This window comes from Trachurus japonicus, chromosome 13, assembly GCF_045865225.1.
Source record: "Trachurus japonicus isolate A0001 chromosome 13, Traja_1.0".
Lineage (NCBI taxonomy): Eukaryota > Metazoa > Chordata > Actinopteri > Carangiformes > Carangidae > Trachurus > Trachurus japonicus.
In genome coordinates this window covers 38,194,131-38,212,994 of record NC_140919.1, presented here as the reverse complement: position 1 = coordinate 38,212,994, position 18,864 = coordinate 38,194,131, and the positions used below count along the sequence as shown (strand labels likewise).

At 44.3% G+C, this 18,864-nt stretch overlaps 1 protein-coding gene across 3 annotated transcripts in view; it reads right to left on the bottom strand.

Moving 5' to 3' along the window:
- npas1 (neuronal PAS domain protein 1) overlaps positions 1-18,864 on the bottom strand; it is a 63,448-nt gene that overhangs the window by 37,528 nt on the left and 7,056 nt on the right. Inside the window, exon 1 of one of the 3 annotated variants that reach the window (XM_085796444.1) lies at positions 1,584-2,214. The exons of 1 other annotated variant lie outside the window; for it this stretch is intronic. The gene's annotated coding sequence lies outside the window, so the exon portion shown is untranslated. Of the gene's footprint in view, positions 1-1,583; positions 2,215-18,864 lie in introns of those variants that run through there. One more of the 3 variants, XM_085796445.1, reaches the window with a different exon arrangement.

Here is an 18,864-nt window from a genome sequence, read left to right as displayed (position 1 = left end):
GTTAAAAAAAAAATTGTGGAAAGAGAGAAATATTGCTCTGGTGATAAGTTACTCAAAACTGTAACTCTCTCTTTTTTTCTTTTTTTTTGAACCAGTAGAAACATTTTGACACCTCATCCTGACATCTGAAAGTATGATTCAGTGCTGCAGGTAGTTATTTGGTTTTGAATTTATCCGAAGCGGCTGCAATCTCAGCAGGTGTGTGTGCAAATGATGCTGTTGGCGGCGTGCAAAAAACACAGCAACAATTTATGGCCAACACAACATTTGGGAGTGACGTTGAGGAAGGAGAGAGTGAGCAAAATAACAAAACTCTTGAATCTTGAAGGAAATCATACAAAAATAGTGAATTCACACGTGCATATCTACACCCTTCCTTACCACACACACACACACACACACAAGCATTTTTTCTTTTGTGACATAAACTGTTCCACTATTCTGACTTTTTCTTCAAGCAACAAGACCTCCAAACACAATGCCAGAAAAATTATGGAAAAAAAAGAGAGGAAAAACCTGAAATCACTGTGTGATGGTTTGATGTTGTTACAGCAGCAGTGAACACTGTGCGTTTGTCACAGTCATTCGGCCAATTTGGACCACCTGCTGCAAGCACCCTGAAGGCAGCGAATGTTACTAAGCCAGTAAACTGTGACCAATTCTGCCTCTGCAGGTGGAGACGGACACGCAGCAGCTCTCTCTGCTTCTGTATCTCAAACTCCAGCACGCACACACGCACACACAAACACACACACAAACACATGCACAATTTATCAGAAAGAGTTGGGCCGTTATTAATGAGGTCACTCAGCACAAAACATAAATATACATAATTATGCAGCTTATCTGTAAAAGCAAAGATTGGAAATGTTTGCTGTGGAGACGTCTGTCTGATAAACTAAATTGATGAAATGCACACAAAAAAAAACTTTGTGTGAAAAGCAATAATGGTGCCTTCAAGGGAGAGCAAACATTTAGTCTAATTATCTAATCAAACAAAACACATCAATATTCATTTATAGTAAATTTTAGATCTACACTTTTATGCAAAATTATGCACATTTATCTGTGTTTTCATCAGAGTAAAAAAGAGAATTAGAGGTCAATTTTAAAATGAAACTCATTCATTCTGTCATTACACAATTTTATCAGTTCAATGAGGAGAAAATGATTTTGACTTTACTTTTCTAACGCAGTAATTCAGTATGATAAATGTGGAACATTTCTGTTCTGTCCTAAAGACACGGTAAAAAGTTCACAGCTGCATAAAGTATAGGGCTGGTATTTTATCTCAAGGAAAGAAAAAAAAAAGTTAAAATTTAGATTTAACAAAAAATACAATCAAACTTTTACAACATCTGTTCATCTTTACCGTGATGTGTAAAGTGATGAATGTGAGATTAACAGATGAACATTCATCCCACAGCAGAAAATCTGACAAAAGGTGACAATTTGAGGTGTGTGAGAAAATCAAGAGAGCGACCGAAAAGTGTGTTTACACTCATGCACGTGTGTGTGTGTGTGTGTGTGTGTGTGTGTGTGTGTGTGCTGACCGTAAGTTGTTAGATCCATTATCTACTCACCTGACGGGCATTTCCAGCGTTCAGTCTGCTGCTGTTGAACTGATCCACTTTGTCTCTCTCCTCCTTCTCCTCCTCTTCCTCCTCTTCTCCTTCTCCTTCTTCTCCCTCTCCTTCTTCTCCTTCTTCTTCTTCTTCTCCTCCTCTCTGGTGCCCCTGCTCTGCCCTGGCGGTGCCCCCCCTCCTCCACCACCACCAACACCACCACCACCACCACCACCTCCTCCTCCTCCTCCTCCTACTCCACCACCACCACCACCTCCAGCTTAAACACAGCAAACAAACAGCGTGTATGTGAGCCAAGGGGGCTGGGACAATCCCCTCACTTTCACAAAAGCCGTGGCCGCGCTGCCGGACACATCGTGGACTCCCGTTCGCAAGAGTGTGTGTGAAAAGAGCAAGCTGGAAAGAGAGGGGGAGAGGGAGAGAGAGAGAGAGAGAATGTGTGTGTCTATGTGTGTGTGTGTGTGTGTGTGTGTGTGAGTGGAGCTAGCTGATGTAGCTCTCCTTGGCTCTCAGACTCACTTCACTAACACTCTGCTCCGCTGCTTCTTGGAGATGGACTCGGATTAGGACACAGCCAGTGTGAGAATCTCTTTCTCACTCTCTCTCTCTCTCCGTCTCTCTCTCTCTCTCTCTCTCTCTCTCTCTCTCTCTCCCCAGCCGGCATGCTCCCTCCCACCCACCCTCCTCCCTCCTTCCCTCCTTCCCTCCCTCCCTCCCGCTCACTCATTCACTCTCCTCGCTGAGCTTCTTTCTTTTCATTTCCTCTTGGGAAAGCCGTGCACACCAGTTGTCTCTGCCTTCAGCTGCTCCCTCTCTCTCTCTCTCTCTCTCTCTCTCTCTCTCTCTCTCAGTCACTAGTAAATATAAAAGGCATGCTTGTACAGCCCCTCGCCTCACTCTCTCTCTGGCTCTCTCTCTCCCTAACTCGCTGTGTCTCATGCTTTCGTTTGCCCCCACCTCCCCGTGCCCCCCCCACCCCCCACCCCCACCCCCCCTCTCTCCACATCCCTCCACTTTCTTTCTCACTGTCAAAGCTGCCTTTCAAATGCTGATTAGCAGCCAGAGTAAAAGAGAGAGAGAGGAGGAGCGAGAGGGAGAGAGGATGACTGGAACAAGTGGGAGATTCCATCACATCCCAGCGTGTTGTAAACTGTGACTCCCGTCCCGTACCGACACACACACACATGCAAACTTGTTTCTGTCACTTGGCAGGACATTGCATGGATTCCTGGAGACTTTGCGTTCAAGCACTAAAAATGAGTTTGACCTCATGTCATGTTTTACTCATTTCTCCGAACTATGTGACAAAACTTAACATTTGCCGTTATCTTCCACAGCCACTGGCACAGAATCAGCCTTTTCTGTCTGTTGATGGATGTAAAACCGCACCATCTCCTCAAGGGTCAGAGGTCAAGCTATTTATGACTGGACCTGACATCTCTCATCCGGATAAACCCAACACCAACACTGTTGAGAACATCTGGGCTATAACAGCTACAACTTTAGAGAAAAATTCTGGTTGTGGTTTAAAAAAAAAAAAAAAATAGTATTGACTGTCAGTAGGAATCAGGATGTGACCAGCAGTCATACAAATTTTTTGATCCGTCCATCCATAACATATACCAATGTCACGCTACGTCTGCCTCTGCTTCTGAGGCACAAAAAAAAAAGATACAACTCAAACTGCTACAAGAGGTCCTTGTCGGGCGCGCACATAAACATCAACTGTTCTACGCATTTTAACAAACCAACGAAGGCTGTAATTTATCTATTTTTGTCCTCAAAGGGAAGATGAGTCACCGTAACGTAACCGTGTGATAGTGACTAATACGACTACCTGTTGTTTCACAAAACAGCTGCATGAAGGTGTCACGCACACACACTCAGCCTGCAGGCTATCCACATAACAACACTGTATTCAGCCTCTTTACTTGAGAAAACAACAGAAAATTACTCTGCTGAACAAAATCAAACAGAAAGTTCGAGGGCAGATATCTTAAAAGCAAAGTTTAGAGAAAAAAAGCGCTCATTATGCAGTAAAGTCATGTTTCAGGTGTTGAAGCTAATTGTACCAATGTCTGATGTGGTTTTGCGATACATGATCATTTATAAGATGATATGTTTGTCAATGTGCTACTCGTCAAAAAAATGTAGCAGACTGAAAACTCCAGCAGCTTCTGTTTGAAATGTGGAGAAGTAATAATCTAAAACAGGAGCGTGCCACTGGCCTGGCAGAGTGAGCAGCAGCAGAGACAGACACTCGTCTCCTCCTGTGACCCTCAGTAGCTCAAAGTTTCTGCACACGCCACTGCTTGATGTCCGCTGCCAACGGATGAATATGAAAGACCTTCAACCATTTAATAAACTTACCGTTTAAACCAAGTTGCTCCAAGGTAAAAACAAAAACAGGGTCCCCTTTCCCCGAAAGCGCCTTAAGGCTAAGATGATCTAAGTCCCTGTGTGAGTCTGTTGGCTAAGATCATAAGATGCTTTTGGGGAAATGAGGCTCAGATATGGTCATTTGATGTGGCCGAAGGCTTTTTCTCACATAACTATCCGCTTCTGGCTTTTGCTAATATACTATCTGAAACATTTAATGGACTTCTGATATGAATGCACGAGCAGTGCTTTTAATAAAGTCTGATTGGTCTTCTTTAATCACACGAGGCAAAAAGTTTGGATAAAGTTTTTTTGGGGGGTAAACATTCGATGGTGGAGCCGCGTCTTTTGGAATCAAACTTTTCTAGACGCTGTGTTTACTTTAGAATTGAAAATATGTTGACCTCTCTTAGTGATGCCGGCCAGTATGAAGTTAATGGTCTGACATACGTAATCGTGTGCTGCCCTCCCACACTGTGTAGTAGCGTGAAATAGAAATGATCAAGTACCCGGTAACTGTAGTAGTAGAGTGCAGTTCTTCTACTCGGTTTTGTTCCACCTGCCACTGTATGTTCAACCTATAGTCAATATGTGGCGAGACGCACATAGGCGACACACAATCACAGATCAACACACACATACCTACGCACGCAGGCGAATACGTGAACAAATAATCACACTCAGAGACTCACTGAAGTACTCTCTCTCCCACCAATCTCCCCCCCACCACCTCCTCCCTCCCCCTCTTCCCCCTCTCCTCTGTTCGTTCCCCTTGCCCTCAAACACTACTCAGAATATTGATACATCACTCCCTCCTCCTTTTTCTCTCTCTCTCTCTCCGCCTCTCTCTCTCCCTCCATCACTCACTTTCTCTACTGAATACTGATAGGCTGTCTACTCCGTGGTCTGAGTTTCAAATCTCTCCCTCCCTCACGCTCTCCCTCCATCGCTGCACCCGCTACACACAAAAAAAGAAGGAGAAAAAAAAAGCAACATAAAGGAGGAAACAGCAGAAGTTAATGCACTGAGGTAGACATAAATTCACTTAAGTACCATTTCAGATTATGTCAAGCTAAAAATGGGCTTAACATTGTGGAAAAGAGGGGAGGGAGGTGACAGAGAAGGGGAGGGGTGGGAGGGAAAAGTGCTGCTTTGGTTGGCTGTCTTGCCAGCGGAAACTGGCCGAGCGGCTCGCAGCACTGTAGTGAACAGGCAGCCGGCAACAAAAGGGAAAAGACGTGTGAAAAGTTCAGGCAAATGAAGACGCATTCAGTGTTTTTTGTCCGACTCCCACCCTCCCGTCTCATTGTTGGGCATGTCGGCTATGGCGCGGTCGAGGGGAGGTGTGTGTGGGGGGGTGGGGGGTGAATGAGGTCGTCAAAGAGTCCCAGTGAGCCCCCTTCACACACACACACACATACACACACACACACAACAGCTTGAAACAGCTGAGAGCAAGAGAGAGTCACAATAAGAGAAACAGAAAATGTCCTGCTTTGCTAAAATGGATGGGAAGGTGGAAAGGCCTTTCAGGGTATTTGTGTGTTTAAGTGTGTGTAAGTGTGAGTGTGTGTTTGCGTGGAGGAGAGAGAGTTTGTGTGTGCCTAGTCTCTTTGGAGGAGGCTTTCTGTCTGCATTAGAAGTGCAGCGCGTCTGAGACACTGGGAGAGGGAGTGTGTGATTTTGTCCTCCAAGTCTTCCCCAGGCGTCCTTGAAGGAGACTTGCAGGGAATATCTGACTGGATGTGTGTGTGTGTGTGTATGTGAGAGAGTGTCTGTGTATGTTTGAGCCCTCACGGGCTTATTTTAGTACCCGAGGCTTGCCTCGCGGAGCAGTATTACAGGTGTTCCCTTCACGAATCAGGGTGCTCCTGGAAGTAACAAAAACCTGCAACCTGAGGCTGGAGAATTAGCCCAGACTGATGAAAATGAAACGTAACGGAATTACGTGGATGAATGAGAGTAAAAAAAAAAACCGCCTCAGTCTGTGCACGCCTGTCTCTGCGTGTGCATCTGAACACGCATGTAGAAGAGCATGTGACGACTATAGCAGGCAGCGAGACAGTCACACCCATGTCTGACCTTGTTTCTCCGCCTGTCTACACATGCTATCGGCTGTGGTCAGCTCAATGTGGTGACGGAAATCTGCCTTCTCATTCCAGTGACAGAGGAAATATCTGAACCCTCAACACCTTTAAAGCAGCAATAGCATGTGTAAACACGCTTAATTACAAGTAAGGCTTCTGAACATTTTTAAACATATGCATTATGTAAGGTTGTTCTTTTTTTTGAATCATTAAAATGTACTATTACTGATTTATTATTGATTAGACCTTGGTTTAATGCAACAGGTCAAAGATGAGACAGTTTTATCTCCCTTAAATACTACTGAGTATGGCCAGGATCAAATATCATCTTATATGCTGATGTTTTATCTGTCTTTTGCAGCAAAACGAGCAGTAACTCCAACTGTTCAATAAATGTGGCCGAGTATAATCTACAATATTTCCCTTGTGCATGTAGAATATGAGAATAAAATCAGAGTAAAAGAAACAAATGCATCTAATGCGAAAATAAGAACACTATGTACTCACTATCTTCATTTCCTCCTCTGAGGTACAGGAGGTGAAGAATGACATTAAGATTAAACAAATGATTGGAAATGTTCATCCCTGTCTTTGGAAACTCACTGGTATTCTGACATAAAACTCTTTATTCCATCTGCTGATGACGACTATGACATACAGTTGAAAATGTGAGGAAAGAAAGAGAGCAATCACAGGTGAATACTACACACTCACAGAGAGCTGAGGTCACTGAACAACAGAGGTGAGAACATGTGGCAGCTTTATGTTAAAAACAGATTTATAATGGCTCCTCTGAACCAACACTGACTTTGTGTTGCTATAGGAAGTAAACACTGTGGAAAACGGGCTGACTCTTTACAGCTAAAACACACTGTGAGTGTGCAGGGAATGAGAATGAAGTTGCTCTGCTGAAATACTTCCAAAAATAAACCTGACCACATCCAGACGTATACATGCCGAAAATTTGATTTCATCTGTAATGCGTAGATCGCCCAAAGAAAAACTCTCTGGATGACAGTCCTCTTGTAAACACGGATTAATTATTCTTCATAGTAATTGGATTATTTTCAAAGGGGAAAGTTAAAGGGGAGTTTTTGACATCAAGATCAGTTTACTAGTCGTGGCGGTGTTTATTAGACCAAATAAGATGCTAACGAGTCGCATTATGGAAAGTGTAGGATCCAGTGGTGTTTTAGTTTGACCTGCACCGAGAAAAAAAAGGTGAAGATACACTGCTTTAACAGCCTTTAATGAGTGGAGGATAAATCTGTCTCAAATCTAAAAAAATATATATATATTGCTGGTATAAATATGATGCAGTCATCAGTGCAGCTGCAGCACTGAAATCATTTGATTTCTTCTGACATCCCTTTCAGTCAAGAGATAAAATACCAACGCAGACCCAGTGGCCGCCAGCATTATATTTAAGACTATTCAGCTTTAGCACAGCAAGAACACGTTTTCTTCACCTTCCCCTACGGCGGCTCACGCGGGCGATAAGTGCGAAGGGCTGTTTAAAGATAACTGCCATAGAGTAGATAATATTCCAAATCTATCAGACAATAATTCTTTGAGGGCATGTGGCCATTAAGGAGCCATTTCGCCTTTTGTTGAGTATGCTCCTCCATATTTCATTGAGATGCATATCTGCCTTTCACACTGTCTGCCTGCTCTGCTATTCTCTATTCAACAGTGACCCATTGCTCCCTGCCATACAATCCCTCACCTTTCTGGGCTTAAAAGTAATTACCACTTTAATTTTCTGTCCGCTTTTGTGCATGCCTGAGTGTATCTGTAACTGACTGGAGTGCTAGCTCTATCTGTGTGTGTGTTTGTGTGTGTGTGTCTGAGTGTGTGTGTGCAGCTACATGTACTGTATGCGGACAGGAGGTAATGAAGCACACCTCTCTGAATCTGCGTGTAGAGCTGGAACAGCTGGTTAATAATTGATTAGCTGATAGACAGGAAATTAACTGACAATTTGTTTAATTGTTAAAGTCATTTATCAAGCACATATAAAACTACGCTCACTGGTTCTCAAATATGAATCTCCGTCTTTGCAAACTAAATAAACTTTGGTTTGGGACTGTTGCTCAGACAAAACAAGCAATCTGAAGGTATCACTTTGGCATCTGTGAAATTATATCGGGCACTTTCCATAATATTTTAGAAAATATTTTTCAATTTCCTAAATGAGAAATTGACTCGCAAGCAATTTAAATCACTATTTGTGTGCATTCACTGTTTCAGTATGTGTACATTAGTCTTTTTGCATCAGTGTTCGGTCTGTGCAGTTTTTGTGTGCATGTATAATTCACCTACAATAAAATATGTATTCAAATGTATGTGCGTATGTGAACGTTTTGTTTATGCGCCTTTTCTGAAACTGCGTGCGTATAATAGTGTGCATCTAGAAGCAGAAGTGCTGCTGTGTTTTTTGTAGGTTTAATGTGTGAGCGTGTGTGTTTATGGTTTCCCTCCCATTGGCCCAATTACTCCAGAACCAACTCCCCCCACCCCTCCTCCTCCTACCCCTTCCCTCTGCTCTGCTTCCCCGCTTCCCCCCCTAAAATCCCTCACCCCTCTCACCTCCACAGTCCCAGTGGTGGAACCCCCAAACAGCCCCGACCCCCCCCCCCCCTTGCTCCCATATCCATGCACGGCCAGATTGCCCCCTCACAATACCCCCGACCCCCTCCCAGGACCTCCATCACCTCCACTGTACCCCGTGCTCCTCTCATCTCCAGGAGTCCCTGTAAAGCATCGCCATGTCTCCCACTTTGTCCCTCATCTACTCTCATCTTGTCTTTCTCCTCCTTAATTTACCCCTTATACTCCTCCTTGTTGCCCCCCCCCCCTCCTCCCGTATTTCGCTCCTCTATTCTTCCCCCTCTGCCCTCCCCGGTCCCAGGTGAGCTGACGACACAAGGAGAGCAGAAACACTTGGCGAATATTAATGGTTTGATCTGAATATTAATAAACCATGCATCTTAATGATCTTTTAATACACACGCACATACACACAAAGGGCCGTGCAAACGTGGACACACACACACACACACACACACACACACACACTGAGCTGAACTATCTGTCCTGCACTGTGTAGATTAGTTAAAACAGGGCCTTATCCTCCAACCTGCTGTTTAAATGCTGAGCATCACGTTCAAGACAAATGCGTTGTCTTTTTTTTTCCTCTCAGTAAATGAAGACACCTCTCCTTTCCCACGTCCTTCTCCTCTATCTCCTCCTGTTGCTCTCTTCATTTTCTTTTTATCTCCTTCTACTTGTTTAGTTCAGGCAGCCCCTCCCCACCACCACCCCTCCCTCCCTCCCTCCCTCCTTCTACCTCTCACGGTTGCCTCATTTCACTCCCCCCTTTCTTCCTCTTTACCCACAACCCCACCCCGCTATCTCACCCTCTCTCACTCTATCACTTTCTCACTAGATTACCCCATCTCTCCCTCTCTCCCTCTCCCTCCCTCTCTCTCTCTCTCTCCCAGCCTCACCTACTCGATATTCCAGCCTTGTTCTCCTGCAGTCTCCAGCACAACTTTCTGACCCACTTCCTCTCCCCTCCCTCGCCCCCTGATCAAAGCCTGCAGGACGGCATTGCCTTGGGCAGAGGAGAGGGAGAGTGCGAGATGGGGGGATGAAGGGATCCGAGCTGAGAGAAGAGAGGAAGAGACAGATAGAGGAGGGATAGAGCGGCACGAGAGAGAGGGAACAGAGAGATCACAAGGACGGGAAGAGGAGCCAGGTGCCCTCTCAGCCCAAGGACAAAAGCTCTTCCTGGCTGATCTCACACACACACACACACACACACACACACACACACACGCATACACGCACAAAAAGCGAGGCCTGTCAGCGCCGTCATTCCCGGTCATGTACGTTATGTATGACGACAGTGTTGACATTAATGTAGTGTGATAAAAAAAATATCTTTTTTTCCCTTCCTCTCCAACCCCCAAAACAGCTCAACTTTACAAGTGATGCCTATTAAAATTCAACAGGATGTTTAATAAATTACACTTTCAGATTACATGTTGTCCCATCTTGTTATTCTGTTTTGCATTCAGGCGTTGCACAGGTGAGCGCACTGACAATGTGTATCTGTATCTCAGCAGGTGTCAGTCAGGGTGTAAACTCTCTCTCTTATTAAGTCGATTTTGTCTTGAAGTTTTATTTTTCCTAAACTAATAAATGAATGTATATGTAAAGTAGGATTTTTTTTTTTTTTTAACTTTTAGTTTCGACAATCAAGCTGCATTTTTCTTGATTGTGGTGCAGAAAACAAATACACTTCTGGGAAATAACTACAGTTCATTATAAAACGATATTGTACCGACTGCTCTGACATGTATAGGTGCTTTAGAGCTCAGTTATAGACTAAAATAACTTGATGTTTCCTTTTTCAGTTTACAACCTTCTTCTTGTTTTAAGAGCGTGTCTGGGTTTGGGATGTAGGATCTGTCCATCCCAGTGGCCGTGTCGGTTGGGCAGTCAGGGCGGGCAGAGAGGATGAAGGAACACCAGCCCATTTGTACCCAGAGCGAGGTGGCGTGTACTTTAACATTCCCAGCGCATCCCGACAAAGAGCACTAATTATAAATAAATTAGGGACACGACACGGTGTGCCACAGGGGGACCAGCCAGAGCAGTCACAGAATAGAGAGACTGATAGAGAGAGAAGAGGGTGTGTAAAAGAAACAGAAAGAGGTTGGAGGGAGGGAGAGGAGAAGACAGAGAAGAGCAGACAGGAGAGATTTGGCAATGACATAGAGGAGCAAGTAGGAGAAGAAAGTAGATAAGAAAATAGAGGAATGGAGCACGGGGAGGCCTGGGGATAGAGGGAGCAGGGGGGGGCGGGTGTAAGCGAGCGGGTATACAAGCCCTGAATCCTCAAAATATAGCTTGAACAAACATCTAGTGCCAAAAAACTGACAAGATTCTCTCTAGATGACAGAGGCAGCGCAATATGTTTGAACAGAGATAGAAAAAGGTGGCAGGGAAATTAACAACCAAAATGAAACAGGGAGGCAGCCCCCCCCCCTCATCAAAAAAAAGACCCGATACAAGAAACTCTACAGGAAAAGCAAAATGGGGGGAAAAAAATGAATCTGCTCCATATCTGTTATAAATACATTCCTGTTATTTTAGAGGTAAATAATACAAATCTGATTAAATAAATACTACACAATAATCATAAGGTGGCGATATCTAGCAAAGTGTTCTACACACACTAGTAGTCAACACTCCCCACCTGTCACTCAAGCTTATCTGAGATGACTTGTCAACCAAGCAAGTGCATGCCAAGAGACTGCTGTGTGTGTTTGTGCATGTGCGTGCCTGTGTGTGCATGTGTGTGTGTGTGTGCGTGGAAAGAAGAGAGATCTGTTTCCGCTTCTTCATGTCCACGTGTGCACTGGTGTGTGTGTGTGTGTGTGTGTGTGCGTGAGTTTGCAAGCGCGCAAGTGCCCCACGCCCCGTGTTTGTTTGTTTGTTGCACGGTGTGTGTCTGGAGGAAGTGTGTGACCATGCATGTGTGTGTGTGTGTGTTTGCGTGCATGCGCAGGGAGAGCACCTCGCTGCTATCTAAATGGATCACACTTCAGAGTGTGCCACCATTTCTCAGAAGCTGCCATCTCCGTGCAGACAGACAGACAGACAGACTTGGGGAGGGTGAAGTGGTGGTGGTGGTGGTGGTGGGAGACTGGGAGGGGTGGGTGTGTGGGGGGGGGGGCTGGCTCAGCCGACTTGCTCCACTCAAGGTTATGTCCTGCCTGAAGTTGAGAACTGATGACTGTCGCCACAGTAGGAATATGCGCCGGTGGTTCAAGAGGAAAAATAACCGTTGTCTTGACTTGGGGGCATTTCTCCGTGTGATGCGATGTGATGTGAATGTCTTAAATGATGGAAGAACAACCTGCCTGGACGATAAAGCCCGGAGACATTTATCGTCTCCGAAACAACATGCTTTGTGTCTTTGCGCCTCAGAGCTGAAAGGCGGGAGGAGGGGGGAGGGGGTCAGAGGTCAGCCGACTGCGACACAGACAGAGAGAGGTCGACTGGGTGACCTGTGATTGGCCCCTGACACGGCGACTCCCCCCCCCTTCCACTGACACCACGGTAGCCATGGCTACTGAGCTCGCAGACAAACATGATGTCAGTATGGTGGTGGGGGGGGGGGGGGGGGGATACACAGACATTCACACAACTAACCTCCCATTAAAATCACTGTCTCGCGATGAGGAGCAGGACACTCGGGCCGGCCTGATTTGCAGGAAGCAACACGCACCAGACGCGTTCCGCAAAGTGCAAATAATATAAAAGCAAGCCCGGGTTCCCCCCCACCCCCCCCACCATTATCAAAGTCTACGCCTGTGTCTGCAGTCTCTAAACTTTCTGCACAGAGGAGAGTTAAAGAAGAAGAAAGGTAAAGAAGGGAGGGAAGACAAGAGAGCAGCAGCTTGTTGCATTAGCATTCCACCAGCAGAGAGGCTGTCTGTTTGCCTCTGGCAGCAGCCGAGAGAGGGGGACACTCTCTGCATCCTCACACAGCCCGTCTATCTCTCCCTCTGTCACTGTCTATCTCTCGCTCTGTCTGTCCCTGCCTGTCTCTCTCCCTCGCTCACCCCGAGACTGTCTGTTACATTTCTCCCTCTACTCTGCCACTGCCTGTCACTGTTTTTCTCCACTCTGGACAATTTTCTCTGCAGTCTTCTTGTATCTCCCTATCACTCTATCTCAGGCTGTCATCTTTCTGTGTATCTTTCTCTCTACTAATTTCTATTTTGACCTTTTCTCCTCACCTTTTCCCTTCTTAATTCGTGACCTCATGTGCCCCCCGCCCTTCGACAATCTCCCCTTGAAATGAAGCTACTCTCAACTGACTTGAACCAAGCAGCTTGAGAGGTTTATGAAGTCACATACGGCAAGTTTTCCATATTAAGTAACAAGCTGGACGTATCTATTAAAAAAGCAGACGCTGTGAATAAATAGATACATACTCACACATGCTCAAAGCAGCAGTTTGTGCATGTTGACATCAAAGACACACTCCTACAGATGCTCCCTCATTAGGCCATTCTATTAAAAATGCTATAAAGACAAATTGAGAATTTAAATCTAAGATTAAATTGTATGACAACATCACCCAGTCACAAGTGTAAATGCAGTCATGTAGGTGAGCGATGCATGGTGTCAGTCAAGTGCAAAGGCAACCCCCCCCCACCCCCTTTTATGTTGCCATGGTGATTTTAATAAAGACAGGCCTTGACCATTCCACGCATGCAGATACATCAAAAGCAATCCATTAAATACTATCATGTTCGTTTTCAATTATTCATTGAATGTATTAAAGGTTGTATTTTTTCCATTCATTATTTAATATCATTTCTGCTGTAAATGAATACAAGAAGGAAAAAAAATCAAGGAGCATGGCCGAAGCAAAACTTTAAATTTCATCTTCAGTAGCCTACAACAATCTGAAGAAATATGATGTTCACTTTCTACCTTATCTTCATTGGACAATGACAGTGTGAGGATGAATGTACTGTGCAGTAGTCCATACAGTAAGTAGTACGACAGTGATTATATTGTTTTGGTTTCGTTCTCAAAATTGGATCTGAAATAAGGTTCAACTGCTGACCTTCATGTTAGTTTGACAGCGGTGACATCCACAACAGCTGTAACAGGAACCATTTACATCCACTGGATAACACAGCAGCAACAAGGCCATACCAGCACTAACTACTGTAACAGTTAACAGAAGGATATCTTTTGACTTGGTCTGGCCCAGAGTCAGTTGACTTTAACCGAAGAGGTGTGCATAATTCATAGTTCAACATAATATGGATATCTATTCATCATTATCTGGCTTCACAAAGCCTGACTGCAACCATCTTATGCAGCCACACAGTGGTGGTTAGCTCTGTAAGTCAAGCCAGGTTTACAGCATAGAGCAAACAAGAGACAAACCTTCTGATTAACAAACTGTGTAAACTATAATACTGGACAAAACCAAAGAGGCTCACAGTTTCAGCTGCAAAATGGACACAGGAGAGAGACATTAGATTTATAAGACGACATCTGTGTATTCCATTAAATAAATTAGTTCCTTGGATATGTTCGTGATCCTGACTGTGAAAAACGGACTCAAACTAAACATAATCTTAACTTTCATAAGTACAACTATTACGTGGCTTTAGTGCTTCGGTCATTCTCTGTTGCAAGATTATTTCAGTGTACAAAGAAACAGCTTTGACATTGCTTGTAGCCAACAGGGAGAGAAATGAGTTGAAGGAGAGGGGAGGAGGTCCTCCAACATAGGAGTACACTCCTGCTGAGGAGCTGGCCCTCCGCAGTAATGAGGGTTGCTCGTATAAAAAAATCATCAGGGAGAGCCAAAGGGGTTCGGCCGTCTCTGAACACTCTGGCCCTCCTATGAGACCCTTTGGCAATCTGCGCACCGAGCTTCTAGGGATCCTCCATGAATGGTGATGTCGTTTCTATGAGAAGTAATTGATTGATAGGTAGTGGCACTTTTATGCGAGTTGATCTGTTGTAACAAATATATCCCTCTCCAGCAGGTGGTTAGGCATGCAGCATTAAGTTACCATGACGATAGACCCTGCTAAGATGTGGACTAGCGCCAGAAAATCCAGAGTTAAACCTGAAGTGACCTCACTAAACTCAAATCTGCTTCATGCTATAGACCTCAGACACAATTCAGAAAACCTGTGAAACAAACAAAGTGGAAAACCTGAAAAATGCCAGAGACCTGCGGTCTAATGCAAAATTCTTGAATATAATAATTTTATTCACATTATTTCACTTGAATATTTAACCTTCATGGCACAGTGACATATTTGCAGATTTTTCAGTTTGTTTATTTGTTTGTTTCCTCTGCTTAAGGCGTGTGCTGTACAAGATTATTTTGTGGCATCACAACTAGTTTGGAAGTCGTCCAGTAGGCAACTTACACAAATGTGATGCGGAAACTTGAACCCTCCAGTGCACAAACAATGAGAATAGAATGCACAAGTTCTGGAGAGGAGAGATTAGTTTTTAAAGAGTTTTTAACTGAACTTTTATTTGTTGAAAAACTATATTCACAAGTCTTAAAACATTCCTGGAGGGGATCTTTAACTTGTAATTATGTCCCCCGCTAACTACAGTATGTACAGTATGTACACACTTACAGTTACAGATTATCTGACAGTGAAAGTCAGATAATCCTTGATCAGATAGGAAAATGATAAAAAGGACAGTTTAAATTCAATTTGCTGTGTTAAATGGTGTGAAAACAGAACCTTTATAGAGCAGGCAATAAAAGATAGATAACTGACTATATAACTGTATGAATATAAACATACTATAACTCAGAGGATAAACAAAAAACAGCACAGAGCCAAAACAACAACAATATGTCACTGTCCTACAACGTACAGACTGAGCTGTTTGTACAGGCGTGTGCACCCATTTGACTTGAATTGTCAAGAGAGGAAAAAGTGCTTTTCAACTTGTCAAGCTCCAGTCTGTCTTCTTCTCTACCATGAAAGAAGTCAAACACCTGGAGAACTCAACTTTTGTCAGCATTTTCTACCGGCGTGTGCGGGGAGTTGTGAGAATCCAGCAGTTTACTGTCAGTCTCCCCCTGAAAACCCATGAACATTTGTTTTTGCTATCAACCGCACAGGGCAACAAAGTGAATACAGATTTTTAAAAAAACATTCAGACGTGAGTGCAAAAAAATAAAAAGAACCCTTAATGAAAACATTCAATCGCAACAGAGCGAAATCACCATATCAGTATGATGAGTACTCGCCCTAATACTCTGATGATTACTCTGCTTTATCAAATTTAATTGGATTATAAAGGCTTAGCCTCCAAATAGCTGTGGGTAAGTAAATCACATGCCGTTCAGGAGCCGAGCTAAAGCCAAGCCAACTTTGTACTGTAGCCACCGAGACAAAATGCATTCAAACAAATTAATAGTCCATTAAATAAAAGCAAAGCTCTGGAAGCTAATAGTGCCTTAAAAGCATATTAGCATGGAACAGGATAGACACTCATTTGTCTCATAGGAGAGCATTTTAGCAGTGAGAAACCCGGGGATGAGTTAGCAGCCCTGCGAGTCTCTCTTTACATATATGTGACATCTGGCAGAGGGCTTTCGCCCCAACAATGCTGTGAGTGATGGTTCGACCTAACCCTGACACGATCAATTCCTTCTTTTGCCCCAGCTTTCTTTCCTTTTCCTGCATTGTCACCCAAACTCATCCTTCTCATTTAAAAGGTACTGTATTCCCCTTGTCTCAATTAATCTCGCTCTCTCCCTCTGTTTGCCCTTCTGCTTTTCCTCTCCCCGCATCCCTGCATCCATCTTGTTCCCGCCCTCCTCCCCCCTTCGCTCCTTCCCTCCCCTCCCTCCCTCAGGCCCAGCCACCACTCTGGTATTCCCAAAGTCATCTGCAATCAGACATCTTCAATGGATTAATTACACTGTCCTCACACAGCTTGATTGAGCATCTAACATCCACACCCCACCTCCTCAGACCCCTGACGCTCCCCCTCTCACCTCCACCCACTTACAGACCTTGCATGCTTTCTTCTCACCCTCGTTTCATCTACTCTCCATCCCTTTTTTTTCCCTCTTCCACACTCTCCTCTAAAACCTCTACCTTCAACTCCAGACCCCACCCCAACCTCCCGTTCTCTAAAAATGGCCACAGCGGTCGCCCCCTCCCCACCCCCCCGTTCTCCGGGCTACGGAGCCTTGCTAATTGGACATCGATTGGCGGGGCCCTCTCCATGATCTCTCCTGAATATCGGGATCACACTAATTGAAGAATTAACTTAGGTGAGACTTGGACCTGGAAAAAGGAAGAGGGAGAAAGGCAAAGACAGACAAAATGCTTCAGCTTAAAGAAATACAATACGGCACACACACAGGGGTGTGTATCCAGGCGCATGCACAGGCACTCGCGTACAAAATAAGGAGAGGACACGCAAAAGGAGTCGGAGTTCCTTCAGAGATGAATAAGTATAGACAGTTTGCCACATGGTAGGACTCACAAAACGCTGCGCTGATCATTATTGTCCGATTCCGAGGAAGTTGAACCAGCGGAAATCCCATTAGCTTCCTTTTAACTACAGGCTTTACTCTTTATTTATTTATTTATTTTTAGCACACAATCTCTTTTTCACTTCTCTCTTCTACACACACATTCACTTCACATCAATCATGGATCCCAGACCATAACCCCAAAAGGAGAGTGCTGCTTTGAGTCATTCTAAAATCATGATGGATGACAACTTCCCAAAGCAATCCCTCTGCGTGCCAGCATCATTTAACTAAAGGCATCAACCTGCCCCAGCCAATACCACTCCTCTGCTTCCCCAGCCTGAGAGCGCCGGACTCTGCCTTTCAAACCCCTGACATGACGCTGGGAAAAAGGAAAAAAAAAAAGTCGTCCTGAGGAGACATATGAAGGCTGCCACAGAAGAATGAGCGTCACCCAAATTCCTGATCATGAATCTGTATCCCCTCCCCACCCCACCCCACCCCACCCCACTCCGCCCCTCACCTCTCTTTCTACGAGCAGTAAAGACGACGAGAGATGAGACTGCGAGGAGGTTAAGCTGACCTCAGGCTCACGCTTTGGAGCGGGCTTACCCTGGAGTGTGAGATGACAAAACATTTAGCCCGAGCTCACTTCCAGCTCACTGACAGGCTGAAACAAAAGAACAGCCTCGGAGGAATTTAAAATCATTGAATGAATGTCAATTAATTTCACAGGACGGAGTTGAATTGATTAAAATATAAAACAATCTTTCTTGAAAGCAAAAGGGAATTGATGTCCAAGGCCTTCAAAACAGCCAGAGTGGGAAGACAGAAATGAAAGAAAGACGGCTGATGTTGTGTGCACACGTGCATGTGCTTGACAGTGTATGTGCCCAGGTGGATGCATGCATGTGTGTGTGTGTGTGTGTGAGAGAGAGAGAGAGCTCAGCAGTTGTGCTGCACGCTTGGTTGGCGGGGTGTGTGTAAAGTAATTAACATGATAGCCTCCCTCTCAGCCTGATAGCCTGTTCCCTGCAGCGAGGTCGTTCAACAGACACCAACAGACACCTGAGCTGCGTCTTAGACACAACCCTGGAGCGCATCTCTAATGCAAACACACGCGCGTACGCACGCCACGCACACGCAAACGTGCTCAACCCACATATGCCTGGCGCCGACAAATAGCTGTGAACATACAGCTATCAGCAGAAATGACATGCTACAGTAGCGCATTGCATGATAGCTGACAAGCTGTTTATTCAAAATACACTGGTATTTATTTATTCAACTTGGAAAAACCATACAGACGGAGTGTAAAAGATATAAGAGATAGAATGGGGACAGGAAATAGGGATGACTACAAAATCAGTGACCTCATATCATTGCCAAGGCTGCACAATGCTCTAATAACAATGCTAATATGTTGTTAATGTACATACAAATAAAAATGTGATATATACTGTATCTAAGGATATAATTTATGTCTGTATGATATATCAAATAATGTATCAAATTGTGGGTTTCTCTCTGTGAGAAGTGCTATACATAAATGTTATTATTATTATTAGTATTATTATTATTATAAAGAACAAAGTGAAAACTGTGTGTATAAGACTCAACATGATGAATCTACAGAGAATTATGACATAAATGAGCTCTGCTCTGCTTTATGCAACTTTACAATGACTCTACTGTTTTAGTCCATGGTATTTCACTCTCACCATTCTCATTGGGATATTTC